Genomic DNA, 18,763 nt, shown 5'->3' with positions numbered 1-18,763 from the left:
CATTGGGTAAGTCATCCTGAGCACTTGATATTCTTTTGATCTAAAGCATTTCTTCTCTCAGAACTGATCATTTCAGTGAAGTCAAGAGGAAAAAAGGAAATGCCATTCTTTGATAGACCAAGTTCTGACTGAAAAAAATGACTCTTCCACAGACCCAATACTTTAAAGTTAATTTGGAGATGGAGTTGGACTGTGGATGATTGAAACTGCTCTATCTTAGAGCTATTACTTCCTGAGAAGTCCCTGCCTGTCATAGATGTGCCCGCAGGGTACTCTTATTTGGAGCTACAGTATTTTCCTCTAACAGAAGAAGGCTGAAACATGTAGGAAAATAGGAAGAGTTGGCTGGTCGTGTACACAATGACTTAGGTCTGCTTATTGGAGCCAGATCCTGAATGCAGTCTTTCTCGCTGAATGCCTGTGAACACCATGCATCAGTGAAGAATAACACACTGGATACACCAACATATCCTACATGAGTCACATAATTTCTTTGGATGACAGCCGCTCTTTCTTCAAGTGAAAACCCCATCTTCCCTGCTTCACTTGGACTGTGGCATTCCTGGTTTTAGTACAACTGTGGCTGTTTCAAGTCAGTCCAGCTCCCTCCTATTATCTTGGGGTTATTTATCTTTCACATATGATCCTTCTTATGAGCAGAGAAAAGCAATGGCATCTGGCTGTCTTCAAAGAACCACAGAGAAAGGGCGGCACCCTTTGGTTTAAAAATAATAAACAAGTAACAAAAGCCAATGCCCTGTGAACGGGTGGCACAAGGCCCTATGTGGCTGCAAAAGTTACTTCCTCCTGTCTTCCCAGGGCTACTGGGTATTTTAGGGGCACCTGTTGATGGTATCAGCTGCCAGAACATTGCTGGCACCAAAGGGTATGAAACAACAAAGGAGCGAACCCAGGGCACTATTGGCCCAGCAGCCCTGCAGGCTGCCATCACGAAGGCATGGCAAGCAGACACGCCATCCACATCCTACCGCGTCCCCAAAACATCACACTTGTCTGCCACGCGTCCTTCCCTCTCTAGCCTTTGTCTCCGCAAGAGTGGAATCCAGTCCAGTCTCACCCTGGCTGTGAAAGATCAACTAACCACTTGGAGTGACCTAGAGAAGGACAGACACCCTCGCAGGGCAGGGTGAGCATTCCCAAAAAAAAAAAAAAAAAAAAAACCTGCTTAAGTTAAAACAAACCCTTAATCTAGATGGGACTAAGGCTCCATTATTTCCAAGGCACAGGCTATTTGCTTTAGACATTTTCTTCTGTTGTCTGTCAAATCCACTCCTGTTAACACCTGTCTTATCATCACAATATCTCTCAATTAAGTTGTCTCTAAATCCTACTACTCCATTAAAAAATTTAATTGACTTTGTTTTTTTTTTTTTTTTTTATTGACTTTGAAAATGAGACTATGAGGCACAGAGGAATGAAATGATTATACAAGAGCTTCAGGTATAAAATTTCACTATTAGAAATGCAATGTCGTGGTCGGCTCCAGGATCTGTGAAAGTACATTTTCGGTTATTGATAGACCACCAAAGTTCTCTGAGGCCACAGGTTGTCAAAGAACAGGGCAGAGAACAGAAATGCGGGCAGAAAGGCAAACAAATATGAACTGGGACTCTTAAAGAGACTGTATTTTTAATTTCACATTCTTTAGAAAATTGAGGTAGGTACAACACAAAATTGTGTGCTTAGCCGCTCAGTCATGTCCAACTCTTCGCAACCCCATGGACTGCAGCACACCAAGCTCCTCTGTCCCTGGGATTCTTTAGGTAAGAGTACTGAAGCGGGTTGCTGTTTCCTTCCCCAGGGGATCTTCCCAACCCAGGGATCGAACCCAGGTCTCTTTATCATCTGAGCCACCGGAGAACCCCAACACAAAAGTAAATATCTTAAACATAGCCAGTCCTTACCATGTCTTATAACCAAGAACGCATACTTTTCTAACATACTAAAGATTAAGGAGATTAAAACACTCATGCTGGAATATGATTACACATTTGTACACACTATTTTTTCCCTTATATCACATAACATGTTACTAAAGGTGGCGTCTTGGAAAAAAGGAGGAAAGAAAGAAATGGTTCACATAAAAGACTTGGGTGGGACCTGATAATATAGTGCCTGCAGTTGACTAGGCCATAGCAATGTACAGGTCCCTGACTAGGTCAACAGATAGTTGTTTTTTGTTGTTCAGTTGCTAAGCCGTGAGTAACACGTGAGTCATGTTCCACTCTTTACAACCCCATGGACTGCAGTCATCAGGCTTCCCTGTCCTTCACTGTCTCCCCACGTTTGCTCAAACTCAAGTCCTTGGAGTCAGTGATGCCATCCAACCATCTCATTCAAGAGATAGTACTCAGATAATTACTGTGTAAATCATAGTAAAATCAACAGTGGTTTACAATCACTAGGGAAAATAAATATAAGTCACCAAAAGATGAAAGAAACTTTCTTGGCAGATCCATCATCCACAAAATTAAAATGATGAGGCAGAAAGCACACACTGTCACAGATGCCATAAAACTCAGATTCCTTGTCTGGGGAGTCTGTGCAGGAACAGCTGCTCCTTACAGGCCCAGTGGAGCAGGTGCTATATATGAAAGCCAGTGTTCCTGTTGTTATTTCTTGTGACTCTTCCCTCATTCGGAGGATAAGGGGATTGGCCAAGTTACAGCAAAGAACTCACAGCTCCAAGCTTGAAGCTTCCAGGATATTCACTGAGATGATCCATAGGGTTGAAATGTGTTGCCTGTTCTTAGGCCAGTTAGCTTGCAATTGTACCATTCACTACATTTTAAAATTTGAATTCATTGACAGTATTTAAAAATGGGAATGTATCACAGAAAAGTGTAGATGCACAGTATCTTTTGAAAACAGGACTGGCTATATCATTTGGGGAGTCTAATACAAAATGAAAATGCAGCCACCCTTGTTCAAAAACGATTAAGAATTTTATGACAGTGACAAAGGAGCATGAGAGCAAGCGTGGGCCCGTCTAAGTACAGACCTGATGTGCCTCCACAACTGACCTGCCCAAGAAGCTAGCAGCCCATGAAAATCCAGAGGAGCTGGCCCCCTGGGCCCGTGTTCCTCAGATAGCAATCAGGGGCAGCCGAATGCCAGCTACCGCTCTAAAATGGAGCCTGCCCGCTCAGTCATCATAGCCTCCATCTTTCCCTTTAGCTCCTACAATGAAGTCAAGCGTCAGTCAACATTCATCACTGCACTTGCTCAGTTGGTGTTTTTTCTTTCACCTTGACTTCACTGAACCATATACACCACTTGATTGGCCCCCGTTAAAGTACAAGTCTGAGCCCTCTGGTCCAAAGGATATAACTGCCCATAGAAAGACATGCTTACTGTTCCCCTCTGGGAACACTGACCCACTGCAAGGCTCTTCTTAATGCTCATTGAAAGCAGACTTCACCCACACACAGGTTGGACAACCTTTTCTGTTCTAAGACAGTACAGTTAAGGGAGGATGGTGAGTACATGTCAAGAAGTAGCTTGGCATGACCTCAACCTGCCTTGCCTCTTCCAGAAGGATTACAAGGGCCAGAGCAAGACAGGAAGATGGATGAAGCCTCTTCCACTCTAGGAGTCAAGAAGTCTTTCATTTTTTGAAAACCGAAAAGATTTTGTTCTAAAAGCTAAAACAAAAAGTGACAACCACAAATGCTACTTTAAAAAAGTCTCTCTTTTAAAATTAATGCCTATGCAAAGCGTTAGCTATCAGTCACTCCGTTTGACCCCACCTGATGTACTTTGACGAATCTTTCTCTGAAAAGAATAAATCATGCTCTTTGGAGGATAAATCTAACAGGCTTTGCTCTTCCTGAATAATAATGGATTCCATAATGATGTGCTTTGTTCTCTTGAGCTTCAGAATTTATAAGCTTGAAGTTTGTTACAGACCCTACAACAGCACTGTTCTGTACTCTAACACGGATTTGCCTGCTTAGACTGCATAAAATCTAAAGGAAAATCTGTCAACAGTTCCTTTTCCCTTTGTTTGACCTCCATGCAATTCTGGGCACCATAGAGTATTTCATTTTTCAGGCCAACCCAAGTCTGTTTCTACTCAAGATTTGTTCTATACGAAACCTGAAAAGGTTCATTGGTCAGGGTTCTGGTTGACTCATTCCACTGGATTTCCCCACTTGGTCAACATTCTTTACTTCGTTTCCTAGCCGTAGCCTTTGCCAGTACTTTTGCATTCATCTGACTTAAGCACCCACATAGTAAATATTTGGTGAGTACTTTATACATGAATAAATAAAAACATAATAGATTTATTCTTTAAGTGACCAATATAATAAATATATTGCTTTTTAATGCTTTTAATAACTCTCTTTTATTATTGTTGCTCTTAAGCAAAGATAAATATGCATGCTTTATGTTCAGTTACAATAGGTCTTTTATAAAAAAGCACTTGAAGAAAAATATTAATTTCCTCAAGCCTTGTTGTAGTTCAGGAAATATGAAATAATTTAATGATACTTTGTATTAGCATGCCCAACTTTTGCATTTATCTTTATTCAGTTCTACTATAATTTATGTATACTGTTACAGGCATGCAAATTACAAACACTGCACATGTGTGTCTTTATTTTGTTCACTTGTTCGAAAAGTCTTTAAAAAGAGACTGCAAATGTGGCTTTTCCTTATGACTCCATTTCCACTACCCCCATGCAACTCTAGGGTTCTTTGTATCCTGTGGTTACTCAGTAGACATTAGAGATAAATGAGATCATTTGATGACTGTAATACTGAAGCCACTCAACCTCAAACTTTCTTCCTCTTCCTCTTTTTCTCTCCTCAGCCCTCAACATTTAACTTCTCACTCAGTTACTTGAGGATTTCACATTTTAGGACCCTATGTAATATTGATTTCTAAAACAATGGCTCTATTTTCTTTTTTATTGATTTATTTACTTGCTGAAGTATAGTTGATTCACAATACTGTGTTAGTTCCTGGTATATAGCATAGTGATTGAATTTCTTTTTTCTTCAGACTCTGCTCCACTATAGGTTATTACAAGATAATGGGTATAGTCCCCCGTGCTATGCAGTATATATCCTTGTTGCTTAGCTATGTTATATATAGCAATTGTTAATCCCAAACCCCTAGTTTGTCCCTCCCCTTCTCCCATCTTTCCTTTGGTAACTACAAGCTTGTTTTCTATATCTGTAAGTCTGTTTCACATATACATTTATTTGTATTGTTTTTTACATTCTTTATGTTATATGGTATTTGTCTTTGTCTGACTTATTACACTAAACATAATATTCTCTAGGTTCATCTACATTCCTGCAAATGGCAACATTTCATTCTTTTTTATGGCTGAGTAGTATTCCATTGTGTGTGTTTGTGTGTGTGTGTGTCTCACATTTCCTTAATTCAATTGTTCATTAATAGAAATACTGCTGCTATGAAGATTGGAGTGCATATATCTTTCCAAATTAGTGTTTTCATTTTTTTCTGGATTTTTTTTTTCCCCTAGAAGTGAAATTGCTGGCTCATATGGTCTTAAGTTAACAGATCAATCTTTTAAGGAAACTCCATACTGTTTCCCATAGTGGTTGCAGCAATTTACATCCTACCAGCAGTGTATGACGGTTCCCTTTGTCCATATTTTCAGAAATGTTTTTCTACCCAAGGCTCTCATACTTAGTTGAGAAACAACAGGATGGCCTCAGGTCTCCACGACTAGGGTCACTCTTCCCCACCTTCACTGTTGTTCTAAATGTCCATTGATATGCCCTCCTCAGGCCTCTCAAATTGAAATCTCCACCTTCACCCTCAGGGTTTGTCTTAGCCATCTCAAGTGAATCTGCCATAATGGCTTACATGTGTTAAGCATTTATTAAGGGTTATGGACTTTTCCAAGAACTTGGCATAGACTATTTTCTTCAGTCTTCACAAAAGCTAACGAAGGTAGGTACAATTATTACCATAATTCATCAATTCTCTGACTTGTTTATTTCACTTTCTGAAATAGAATGTGTCTTAAAATCAAGTATTAGCAGCACTTGAAGAATCTTATTGGCACACAAAATGAAGGGGTATATATTTTACAATCTGTGGAATCTTAGATTTGATGAAATATAGTATCCGCATCCAACTACATGAAAACACAAGCTTAGAGAAGTTAATTTAAGACCATGAATCCATGCGGTGTTATTCCAAAGCCCAATCTTTTAACTACTACTCTGCAACTCAGGGCAGTGATCCTTGATATTTTCTTTTCTTCGTCATTTCCTTTTCATAGTCAGATTTAAACATACAATTTGTAAAAAACCAATGGTTATTTTCATTTTGTAATCTAAAAGTGAACACATATTCATGGTAACACTTTAAAGAGCATAAAATTTAAGGACAAAATAGATATCACCGTGAATATTAAAAGATAGTCATATTGCCAACATGTTGATATATTTCTTCCAGGTTTTTGGTGCCTTAGGCACATTCACATATTGACCCTTAATCAACCTGGAGGTTAGTGGTGCTGACCTTCTGTGTAGTCAAAAATCTACATATAATTTATAGTTGGTCCTCAGTATCCCCAGTTCCTTTGTATCTCTGGTTCTTCATCAGGGTTCAACCAATCACTACTATTACTATTGTACCTATTTTTGAAAAATACCTGTGTAGAAGTGGCTCAGCACAGTTCAAACCCATGTTGTTCAAGGATCAACTACATATGTATAGCATACCAATGAGGTAGTTTTGTATCCCTCTGTTTTAGCACTACGCAATGAGCATCTCCCCATTATACATACATTCATGCTAAGTTCCTTCAGTTGCGCCCAACTCTTTGTGATCCTGTGGACTGTAGCCTGCCAGGTTCCTCTGTACATGGGGTTCTCCAGGCAAGAATACTGGAATGGGTTGCCATGCTCTCCTCCAGGGGATCTTCCCAAACCAGGGATCAAACCTGAGTCTCCTGTGTCTCCTGCATTAGTAGGTGGGTTCTTAACCACTAGCACCACTTGGGAAGCCCTTTTCCCCATGGTTTTATATGTTTTATAAGCACACTTTCAACAGTCATCTAACTTTTGTTGTAGTGTTGAACTATAATTGAACACTTGTGTTTTTGCCAAGTTTGGCTCAGACCGTAAAGAATCTGCCTACAATGCAGGAGACCTATCAATTCCTGGGTCAGGAAGGTTCCCTGGAGAAGGGAATGGCTACCCACTCCAGTATTCTTGCCTGGAGAATTCCATAGACAGAGGAGCCTGATGGGGTACAGTCCATGGAGTGACAAAGAATTGGACAGGACTGAGCGACTAACATTTTCACTATAAGTACATGTGATGGGCAACCTTATTACTATCTAAAAATTCCAAGATCTATTTATACTTCTTTTTGATTTATAATGGTTTCCTTAGCTTATCAATAGAGTTAAAAGAGTATGTGCCTCCCACACAGAAGAGCTGTGAGCTTGAAGTAGCTGAAAAATCCAGAGCTCAAGTGGGAGACATTTCCCTAAAGAGAACACCAGTGGCTTCCTCTGGAGCTGCTGCTGCTGCTGCTAAGTCGCTTCAGTCGTGTCCGACTCTGTGCGCCCCCATAGACGGCAGCCCACCAGGCTCCCCTGTCCCTGGGATTCTCCAGGCAAGAACACTGGAGTGGGTGGCCATTTCCTTCTCCAATGCATGAAAGTGAAAAATGAAAGTGAAGTCGCTCAGTCGTGTCCGACTCTAGCGACTCCATGGACTGCAGTCTACCAGGCTCCTCCGTCCATGGGATTTTCCAGGCAAAAGTAGTGGAGTGAGTTGTCATTGCCTTCTCCCTGGAGCTGCTACTTGGCATTATTCAACCTCTTTGGGACAAGATTTTATCCTTGCTAGAAAAGCCCCAGGGGGCTTCCCTGGTGGCTTAGCAGTAAAGAATCTGCCAGCAATTCAGGAGCCTCAGGACACATGGGTTTGATCCCTGGGTCGGGAAGATCCCCTGGAGGAGAGGGCAAGGCAACCCACTCCAGTATTCTTGCCTGGAAAATCCCATGGACAGAGGAGCCTGGCAAGCTGTAGTCCATAGGATTGGGAAAAGTCAGACGTGACTGAAGCAACCTAGCAGCAGCAGTAGAAAAGGCTCAGATGGTCAGAGGGTTTGAAGTTGAGTTACCATAGCAATAGGATATTTGTGCTATACAGATTCTGGTCACATCATTGAGGTGGAGGCTACAAGATAAACATTGCTTTCACAGTGTTGGGTTGTAGGGTTTGGGGCACAAAGAAACAGTGGTAATGGGAACTGGAAACTAGGAAATCTAGTCTTAACACTTTTAGGGTTCCTTTTCTTAGTCTCATTTTCTTTTTACCTCTTCTCACTACTGACAAGAGAAAGGGAAACTCAGCAAGTAATCAATACAGCAGAGTTTAGTCTTTAAAAAAGGTCACAGAGGACCATAGAAAGGAAGTTTTAAGAGAGCCCTTGGGAAGACTTCAGATTCCTGACAGCTCATCCACTAATCCCCAGAAAGCAACTTTGTATGTCTTCCCACTTTCAAAAAAGAACTACTGTCAATTGGATTTTATTTCCTGGACATGTTTATGTTTACTATTGTGTTTAGAATGTTTCTTGAAAATTAATGTCTTTTGATGACAGGGATATTTTCTCAGTATCCTCAAAGTCTTCAGTAATATCTTGTGATTTTCAATTAAACAATCTAGAACCCTTTAAGTAATCATTTCAATGGCTCAGCAGGTAAAGAATCTGCCTGCAGTTCTGGAGACAATAGGAGATGCAGGTTTGATCCCACAAAGAGTTGGGCACAACTGAGTCACCAAACACACAGAACTTTCTAATCATAATTTTTTCTAAGTGAAAGTAAAGCACCCTACTGTCTGACTGTTCTGTGCTCATCAGTACCTGCTACCTGTCAACTATGTGTGTGACAATCTCTTAAGTGTTCTGCTAAGTCACGTCAGTTGTGTCCGACTCTGTGCGACCCCAAAGATCACAGCCCACCAGGCTCCCCCGTCCCTGGGATTCTCCAGGCAAGAACACTGGAGTGGGTTGCCATTTCCTTCTCCAATACATGAAAGTGAAAAGTGAAAGTGAAGTCACTCAGTCGTGTCTGACTCTTAGCGACCCCATGGACTGCAGCCTACCAGGCTCCTCCACCCATGGGATTTTCCAGGCAAGAGTACTGGAGTGGGGTGCCATTGCCTTCTCCGGTAAAGTGTTCTAGGGACAACCAAATGCAAATACTGCTTTCTCTGTGCTATCAACTGAGACAAAGTTTGACAGTCTATTAGGTGTCAGGGAGATGAAATCGAAGAGTCAAAGTGGGGGTGACTCAAGTAGATAACATATTTGTATAACCAATGCTTTTCTAGAGTTCAATTTCAGAAATTCAGTATGAATTCTGGGCTAATTCTTATTCATTATTAAATAATGAGTATTTGTTTTGATAGTAATGGGTGCCATTTTTCAGGGTGCTTCTTAATACAGAGCTAAAGCATAATCCCTGTGCACAGAGCATTTATCTTCAAATAAGGGAGAAAAATATTTCTCTAGAATCACCGTAACCTGGGGCATTAACTGAGGAGGGTCATAAGAAGACCCAGCATTCAAAGGAAGAGAAAACTTTTGGTGAAGGGTTCATTGGGGACTTGACTAAACTTGATTAGGAATTTAGCCCTAGAAATTGGGCAAAGGAATTTTATAAGAGGCTCCAAAGGGAAACTATTAAAGTGAATTTGGGAAACTTTGCAGATTCTAGGTTGAAGCTGAAAAACGTGAGCTACTTCCTGGTATATGAGATTAATTTTCTCATCATTTTTCAGTTTAAGTAAATACGCCACCTAGTTGAGAATCCCTCTGAATTTCTTATTAAATGAGATGGGATGTATATGTGCCCAGTAGACATGTATGTGTGCTGGGTACACATACATCCCAGGGCATGGCAATCCACTCCAGTATTCTTGCCTGGAGAATCCCATGGACAGAGGAGCCTGGCATTCGACAGTCCATGACTTCACAAAGAGTCAGACACGACTAAAGTGACTTAGCGCACAAGCACGGATGTATGTGTATCCAGTACATACCACAGAACAAGTAGAAAGAACTAAGCTTGCCTTTAAAATCATACCTCTTAGCTTAATTTAAAGACATGACCATTATTTTTAATCTTTCCTCTCAGGTTGCATGTACTTTCTGAGACAGTTGACAGAATTTGGCTGACAAAGCAAATTTTTTGGAACTGTGTAGTTTTTAATTTTTATACCAATTTTCCAATAATTTAAACTCTGTTTTTCTCTGTTTTGTGAAAGGAAAATATACATTGGCCCTTGTAGGCTCCTGGAGCACTGAACACATCAACCCTCATTTTGTTATTGTGCAATCACATTTTCTTCACTCATTAGATGATAATGTTTTTATTGGTCCAAGACACTCGCAGCTGTATTACCTTCACTGCAGGCTGAAGCAATTAGTAGGCAGCCCTGAGGGACAGGATTGCTTGATTCTACCCAGGAGAGCTAGTTGTTTGAACAAAACAGTTGCTCCCTTAAAAAAAATTCTCCTCGTGATGATTTTAGATGGCTTTTCAATTTTAAATCTTTGCCTGAAAAGATGCTATGATTACATGTCACAATATAAAACAGATTTGTATGATTTATAAAGTTCATTTAAGCACTATAGCAAAGCCATATTAATGTTTCACTTTTTGCTATTGTGATTTTCCTTCTCTTCACTTGATCTCAAATTACTTCTTTTGGATGGATAGTAAAATATGTGTAAGATTTTTGGTGTGTGATCAAAGAGACAGTTTCAAGGTCTCTGCCTTGGTTGGAAATATGAAGAAAGTTCCTGAGAGACAAAGAACTCAATGTAATTGATTTTATACAGCTTATTCGAACACCACTATGCCCAACTACAGTAATACGATCTTGCTTAGCTAGAATATTTGCTTTTTTATTACAAAGGTTTATTCTAGGAACACAAGCAATAGGTTATCTACAAAAAGAATACTAGTTTCAAGCACTGGAAGTCTCTGAAGGTTCATAGAGAGTTTTGCTTTGGTAAGGAAAAATACATTTAAAATATTCTTCTTCTTAATCATTTGAGCAATAAATGCAAAGCAATTCCTATAGATAAATAAGTAAGGAATAGTAAAATGTATAAGCAGAGTACAGAGAAGATAATATTCCTGCTTTCAAGAAGTTTACTATTTTATCTTTATGATGTAGTATAAACAGAGACTGGAAGAAATAAATCAAAATTCATATCATTATATATTTATTGAGCACTGAATGTGCCTGGATTAGAAAGTAGAACAGTGAACTAAAAGCTTAAATAATTTTGAAAGTGATGCTCACTTAAAATAATTTTACCACAATACAATTTTAATATAATAAGTCAGATAATGAAACTGCTAGAATAGAGATATAAATTGTGTGCTATCACAGAATTCATTAACTGATTATCTGTTGTCAACCCATCAGTGAACGTGAACAAGGCAGGACTGTGAAATGAGAGAAAAGGACGGGCCACCTGAGAATCTTAACACTTGGATTTTACTCCAAGAGTATTTTCTGAGTAAGAACTATATAGGGGACAACCAAAGAATAAGATTTGCTTTTAAAAAGAGAGCCAAGCCTTTCTAATGCATCCATAATTAAAAGTTTCCCTCAATTTCTATCAGCTTGCAGAATCACCCCTTTCTTTGGCTAAGTTGAGAATAATTGCTTAAAAAGATTAGCTATCTTGGCTACCATTTCAACTATCAGGAGAGGTTCAAGCCCCATGAGAGTCCACAGTAGCTTGGGGCTTGGACAGGACCTGCTGGCACAATTAGGATGCCGCGTGTGTGCGCCAAGATAATTCACAGATTCCCAGGCTCTGAGGTACTCTCATTTCATTTGGTTTTATCTAGAAAACAACAGGATATAAATATGTAGTTTGGTTTTGGATGACTTGGTTCAGAGGCAGTATAAATTATTATCCTGTTGAATTAGTAATCCAATTTCAAATTACTAATAAATTTGAAATCCACTTTGTTCCAACCCCCAATTCTGTTTCCCAAATTTCTTTTCTCCCTACAAGCAACTGCTATTTTGAATTTTTGAGTAATTCTTTCAGGTTAAAAATTTTTTATTAGTCTATTTTGTTCTATAGATTCTCTTACATGTATTTTTACTATAGACATGTTTTTCTGCCTTCCTTTTTTCATACATATTTTTAAAATTTTACATTAATGCTGTCATACCATCTATAGTTGCATTTTGTTGTTTAGTTACTAAGTCACGTCTGACTCTTTGCAACCCCATGGACTGCAGTACACCAGGCTTCTCTGTCCTTCACTATCTCCCAGTGCGCTCAAACTCATGTCCATTGAGTCAGTGATGCCATCCAACCACCTCATCCTCTGATTCCCCCTTCTTCTCCTGCCCTCAATCTTTTCCAGCATCAGGGTCTTTCCCAATGAGTCACTTCTTTGCATCAGGTGGTCAAAGTGTTGGAGCTTCAGCTTCAGCCTCAATCCTTCCAATGAATATTCAGTGTGGATTTCCTTTAGTCTTGGCTGGTTGGATCTCCTTGCTGTCCAAAATACTCTCAAGAGTCTTCTCCAGTACCATGATTCAAAAGCATCAATTCTTTGGGGCTCAGCCTTCTTTAGGGTCCAATTTTCACATCCATACATGACTACTGGAAAAACTATAGCTTTGACTGTATGGACCTTTGTTGGCAAAATTATATCTCTGCTTTTTATATGCTTTCTAGGTTTGTCATGGCTTTCCTTCCATAGAAATATATTATATTTATATAATAGCATATAGATAACATATATAATAGCACATCTATGTCTATATTGTAATAGTCTTCAGTGATTATCCTGGTGTAGTTTCTTCAGGGAAAATACTGAAACATGGATTATAGGGATATAGGACAGTGCATTTTCAGCTGTATTAGGTGTTTCCTGATGGCTCTAGAGTTAATATGCTAATAAACAACTCATGCCACCATTTTGTAAGACCTTCCGTTTCTCACATCATCTCCAATATTTGATGCTTCTTTGATTTTTTCCAATCAAATAAGTATGACATTGTATCCTTGTATTAATTTCCATGTTTCTGATTATTAGTAAGATTAAAGATATTTTCATATATTTATCAGATATTTGTTTCACTCGTGAGTTCTACTTTTTCATGCTTTTATTTTTCATATCTTGCTGATTTTGTCTTTTTGTTTTAAAAAATGATATATAAAAGTTCATATTTTTCCATTTATTTCATTACTGTTTATTTGAATTTAATCTTTGATTCTTTATTTAGCATTTTAAAATTAGCAATTAAATTTGTTTTCAACTTTTGAGAAATAAATACAGTTAAGGTTATGATTTTCCTTCTGAGTATCACTTTAATTTGTATTAAATTATATTAGGTTGCATTAAAATTATAGTTTTGTCCAGATATATGCCCAGGAGTGGGATTTCTGTATCATATGTTAATTCTACTTTTAGTTTTCTAAGGATCTACCATGCTGTTTTTCCTTTTATAAAAAAAATACATAAAACAACACTTGTTAGTTGTAGACTTTTTAACGATGTCCATTCTGACTGCTGTGAGGTGGTACCTAGTTGTTTTGACTTGCATTTCTCTAATAATTGCTGACAGCATCTTTTCATGTGCCTACTGGCTGTCTGTATTTCTTCTTTGCAGAAATGTCTATTTAGGTTTTCTGTCCATTTTTCAATTGAGTTGTTTGTTTTTTTGTTGTTGAGTTGTATAGCTGTTTGTATATTTTGAAAATTAAGCCCTCATCAGTCACATTGCTTGCAAATATTTATTCCCAGTTTTTAGGTCGTCTTCTCATTTTGTTTATGGTTTCTTTTGCTGTGCAAAAGCTTGTGAGTTTTTTTAGGTACCATTTGTTTGTTTTCGTTTTTGTTTTTATTGCCTTGGGAGAATGACCTAAGAAAACATTGATACGATTGATGTCAGAGAATGTTTTGACTATATTCTCTTCTAGGAGTCTTATAGTGTCGTGTCTTATGTTTGTCTTTAAGCCATTTTGAGTTTGAGTTTGTGTTTGTGAGAGGGGCTGTTCTAACTTCATTGATTTACATGTGACTGTCCAACTTTCTCCACACCACTTGGTGAAGAGACTTTTTCCCATTCTTGCCTCTTTTGTCGAAGATTGAACATTAAAAATTTTTTTTAACTCAGATCTCCCTCCAGTGTTTACAGCCTTTCATGTTCAGGTTGTATAAAATGATAATTGCATCTAAGTTTACACCATCATTAATATTTTTATTTTGACAAGCATCAACCCTAAAAAAAGTTGAAAGATGAGTACAATAAGCACCATATACCCTTCATTTAGATTCAGAAACTGTTAAACTTTTTGCTGCTGCTGCTAAGTCGCTTCAGTCGTGTCCAACTTTGTGCGACCCCATAGACGGCAGCCCACCAGGCTCCGCCGTCCCTGGGATTCTCCAGGCAAGAACACTGGAGTAGGTTGCCATTTCCTTCTCCAATGCATGAAAGTGAAAAGTGAAGTCGCTCAGTCGTATCCCCCTCTTCACAACCCCATGGACTGCAGCCCACCAGGCTCCTCCGTCCATGCTTTATCACTCTCTTAATTACGTCGCTAATATCATGGCATAGCACTTCTACATACAGGCCGCTTTTATTGTGCTTTACTTTATTGCACATCACGCATGTGCATATTTTTAGATTAATTTTTATTGGGGTGTAGTTGATTCATAATATTTTATGCATTTTTATTTATAAACTGAGATTTTGACAGTCTTGTGTCAAGCAAATCTATCAGTGCCATTTTTCCAACAGCATTTACTAATTTCACTTCTCTGTGTCACATTGTGGTAATTCTCAAACTATTTCAAACTCTTTAATTACTATATTTGTTATATTTGTTATTCTTGATGTTATTCTTGTCATTGTTTTGAGATGCCACTAACTGTGCCCATATAGCCATATAAGACAGTAAACTTGATATATGTTGTATGTGTTCTGAATGCCCCTCTGGCCATTCTCCCATCTCTCTCATTCTTCTTGGGCTTCCCTATTCTATGAGACACAACAATATTGAAATTAGGCCAATGAATAACTCTACAATATCCTCTAAGTGAAAGGCCTTCAAGTGAAAGGAAGAGTCACGTATCTCTCATTTTAAATCAAAAGCTGTCAGTGATTAAGTTTAGTGAGGAAACCTTGTGGGAAACTGAGATAGACAAAAAGGTAGGCCTCTTGTGCCAAACTCTTAGCCAAGTTGTGAATGCAAAGGAAACATTCTTGAAGGAAATTAAAAGTACTACTCCAGTGAACACATTAATGATAAGAAAGTGAAACAGCCTTATTATGGATAGTAGTGAGAGTTTTAGTGATCTGCATAGAAGAACAAACCAGCCGCAATATTCCTTTAAGTTAAAGCCTAACCAGAGCAAGATCGTAACTCTCTTCAATTCTATAAAGGCTCAGAGAGGTGAGGAAGATGCAGAAGAAAACTCTGAGGCTAGTAGAGGCTGGTTCATGAGGTTTAAGGAAAAGGAAAGAAGTTGTCTCCATAACATCAAAGTGCACGATGAAGCAAGTGCTGATGTTGAAGCTGCAGGATCAAACTAAGTTAATGAATGAAGGTGGCTACATTACACAGCTGATTTTGGGGGTAAACAAAACAGCTTTCTGTTGGAAGATGTCATCTAGGACTTTCAGAGCTAGAGAGGAGAAGTCACTGCCTGGCTTAAAGGACAGGCTGACACTCATATTAAAGGGTAATGCAGATGGCGACTTGAAATTGAAGCCACTGCTCATTTACCATTCTGAAAATCCTAGGGTCCTTAAGAATTATGCTAACTCTATCCTATCTGTACTTTAGAAATGAACAAGAAAGCCTGGATGACTAAACATCTGTTTACATCGTTTACTGAATATTTTGAGCCTACTGTTAGGACCTACTGCTCAAAAAAAAAAAAAGATTCCTTCCAAAATATTACTACTCCTTGACCATGTACCTGGTCACTTAAGAGCTGTGATGGAGATAAACATGAATTTCAGGTTGTTTTCATGCCTGTTAACACAATATGCATTCTGTATCCCATGGACGGAGGAGCCTGGTGGGCTGCAGCCCATGGGGTCTCAAAGAGTCGGACACGACTGAGCAACTTCACTTTCACTTTCCACTTTCATGCATTGGAGAGGGAAATGGCAACCCACTCCAGTATTCTCGCCTGGAGAATCCCAGGGATGGGGGAGCCTGGTGGGCTGCCGTCTACGGGGTCGCACAGAGTCGGACACAACTGAAGCGACTTAGCAGCAGCAGCAGCAGCAGTCCATGGATCAAGAGGTCATTTTGACTTTCAAGTCTTATTATTTAAGAAATTTCATAAAGTTATACATGCCATATATAGTGATTCCTCTTATGAATCCAGACAAAGTCAATTGAAAACCTTCCAGAAAGGATTCACCATTCTAGATGTCACTAAGAGCATTTAGATATGCAAATGATACCACTCTAATGGCAGAAAGTGAAGATGAACTAAAGAGCCTCTTGATGAGGGTCAGAGGGGAGAGTGAAAAAGCTTCCTTAAAACTAGGCATTCAGGAAAATAAAATCGTGGCATTTGGTCCCATAACTTCATGGCAAATAGATGAGGAAAAAGTGGAAACAGTGACAGATTTTTGGGGGGCTCCAAAATCACTGTGGATGGTGATTGCAGCCATGAAATTAAAAGATGCTTGCTCCTTAGAAGGAAAGATATGACAAACCTAAACAGCATATTAAAAATCAGAGATATCACTTTTCTGACAGAGGTCCATATAGTCAAAGTTATGGTTTTTCCAGTAATCATGTACAGATATGAGAGTTGGACCTTGAAGAAGGCTTAGTGCCAAAAAATTGATGCTTTTGAATTGTGGTGCTGGAGAAGACTCTTGAGAGTCCCTTGGACAGCAAGGAGCTCAAACTAGTCAAGCCTGAAAGTCAACCCTGAATGTTCATTGAAAGGACTGAGGTTGAAGCTGAAGCTCCAATACTTTGACCACCTGAGGTGAAGACCCAACTAAATGGAAAAGATGCTGATGCTGGAAAAGATTGAGGGCAGGAGGAGAAGAGGGCAACAGAGGATGACGTGGTTGGATAGCATCACTGACTCAATGGACACAAGTTTGAGCACACTGGTAGAGAATAAAGTACAGGGAAGCCTGGTAGATTGCATTCCATGGGATTGTAAGGAGTTGGACATAACTTAGTAACTGAACAACAAGAAGAACATTCATGATTCATGGAAAGAGGTCCAAATATCAACATTAGCAGGAATTTGGAAGAAGTTAATTCCAACCCTTATCAATGACTTTGAGGGCATTAAGACTTCAGTGGAGGAAGTAACTGCAAGTGTAGTGAAAATAGCAAGAGAACTCGATGTGGAGCATGAATATGTGACTGAATTGCTGCAATCTCTTGATAAACTTGTAACAGATGAACAGTTGCTTCTTATGGATGAGCGAAGAAACTGATATCTTGAGATGGAATCTACTGCTGGTGAAGATACTGTGAATGTTGTTGTTGAAATGACAACAAAGGATTTAGAATATTGCCTAAACTTAGTTGATAAAGCAGCAGCATAGTTTGAGAAGGCTGATTCCAGTTTTGAGAAAAGTTCTACAGTGGGTAAAATGCTATCAAACAGCATTGGATACTATGGAGAACTTGTTTGTAGAAGGAAGAGCCAATTGATATGGCAAGCTTCATTGTTGTCTTATTTTAAGCATTTGCCACATTCACCCCATCATTCAATAATGACCCTCTGATCAAGCAGCAGCCATCAAAATGGAGGCAAGAACCTCTACCAGTAAAAAAAGACTGACTTGCTCATTACACTCAGATGATGGTTAGTATTTTTTTTTAGAAATAAAGTATTTTTTTAAATTAAGGTGTATACATTGTTATTTAATAGACTACAGTATATAACTTTTGTCTGCACAAAGAGATCAAAAAGTACATGTGACTCACTTTATTTTGATATTCAGTTTATTGCTATGGTCTGGAACCAGATTCACAATATCTGTGAAGTATGCCTGTACTTCAGCAAGCATCTGCTAAGAAAACATGATTCTTCTCTATGACCACAATGCCTTTTGTACACCCCCAGAATTCATATTCATACAAGAATATTACCTAATAGCCAGTCTACATTTCAATTTCTTCAATGGCTCTGAAAATAGCTCTTGTATATTTTTCTTTTTAAGTTCACATCATCCCAAGGATTATATGCCCACTGCCTTTTGTTATCATGTTTCTTTACTTTAATCTGGATAAGTCACTGCCTTTTATTTTCTTTCATAATCATATTTTTGAAGAGTTCAGCATAAATTGTCTTGTAAAATGTCTGACAGCCTGGATTCATTCAACTATATTTTTTCACATAATTAGGTTAAACCTTTTGGACCAGAAGAGTATATCAGATCAGATCAGTCAGTCAGTCGTGTCCGACTCTTTGAGACCCCATGAATCGCAGCACGACAGACCCCCCTGTCCATCACCAACTCCCAGAGTTCACTGAGACTCATGTCCATCGAGTCAGTGATGCCATCCAGCCATCTCATCCTCTGTCATCCCCTTCTCCTCCTGCCCCCAATCCCTCCCAGCATCAGAGTCTTTTCCAGTGAGTCAACTCTTCGCATGAGGGGGCCAAAGTACTGGAGTTTCAGCTTTAGCATCATTCCTTCCAAAGAAATCCCAGGGCTGATCTCCTTCAGAATGGACTGGTTGGAT

At 39.0% G+C, this 18,763-nt stretch overlaps 1 pseudogene; it reads left to right on the top strand.

The window, feature by feature from the left end:
• Positions 1-752: 752 nt before the first annotated feature.
• On the top strand, positions 753-17,799 carry LOC113896329 (annotated as a pseudogene).
• The last annotated feature ends 964 nt before the right edge of the window (positions 17,800-18,763 follow it).

This window comes from Bos indicus x Bos taurus, chromosome 7 (genome assembly GCF_003369695.1).
Source record: "Bos indicus x Bos taurus breed Angus x Brahman F1 hybrid chromosome 7, Bos_hybrid_MaternalHap_v2.0, whole genome shotgun sequence".
NCBI classification, from domain to species: domain Eukaryota; kingdom Metazoa; phylum Chordata; class Mammalia; order Artiodactyla; family Bovidae; genus Bos; species Bos indicus x Bos taurus.
Note: the sequence above shows the minus strand (reverse complement) of the source record. Positions and strands in the feature narration are given on the sequence as shown.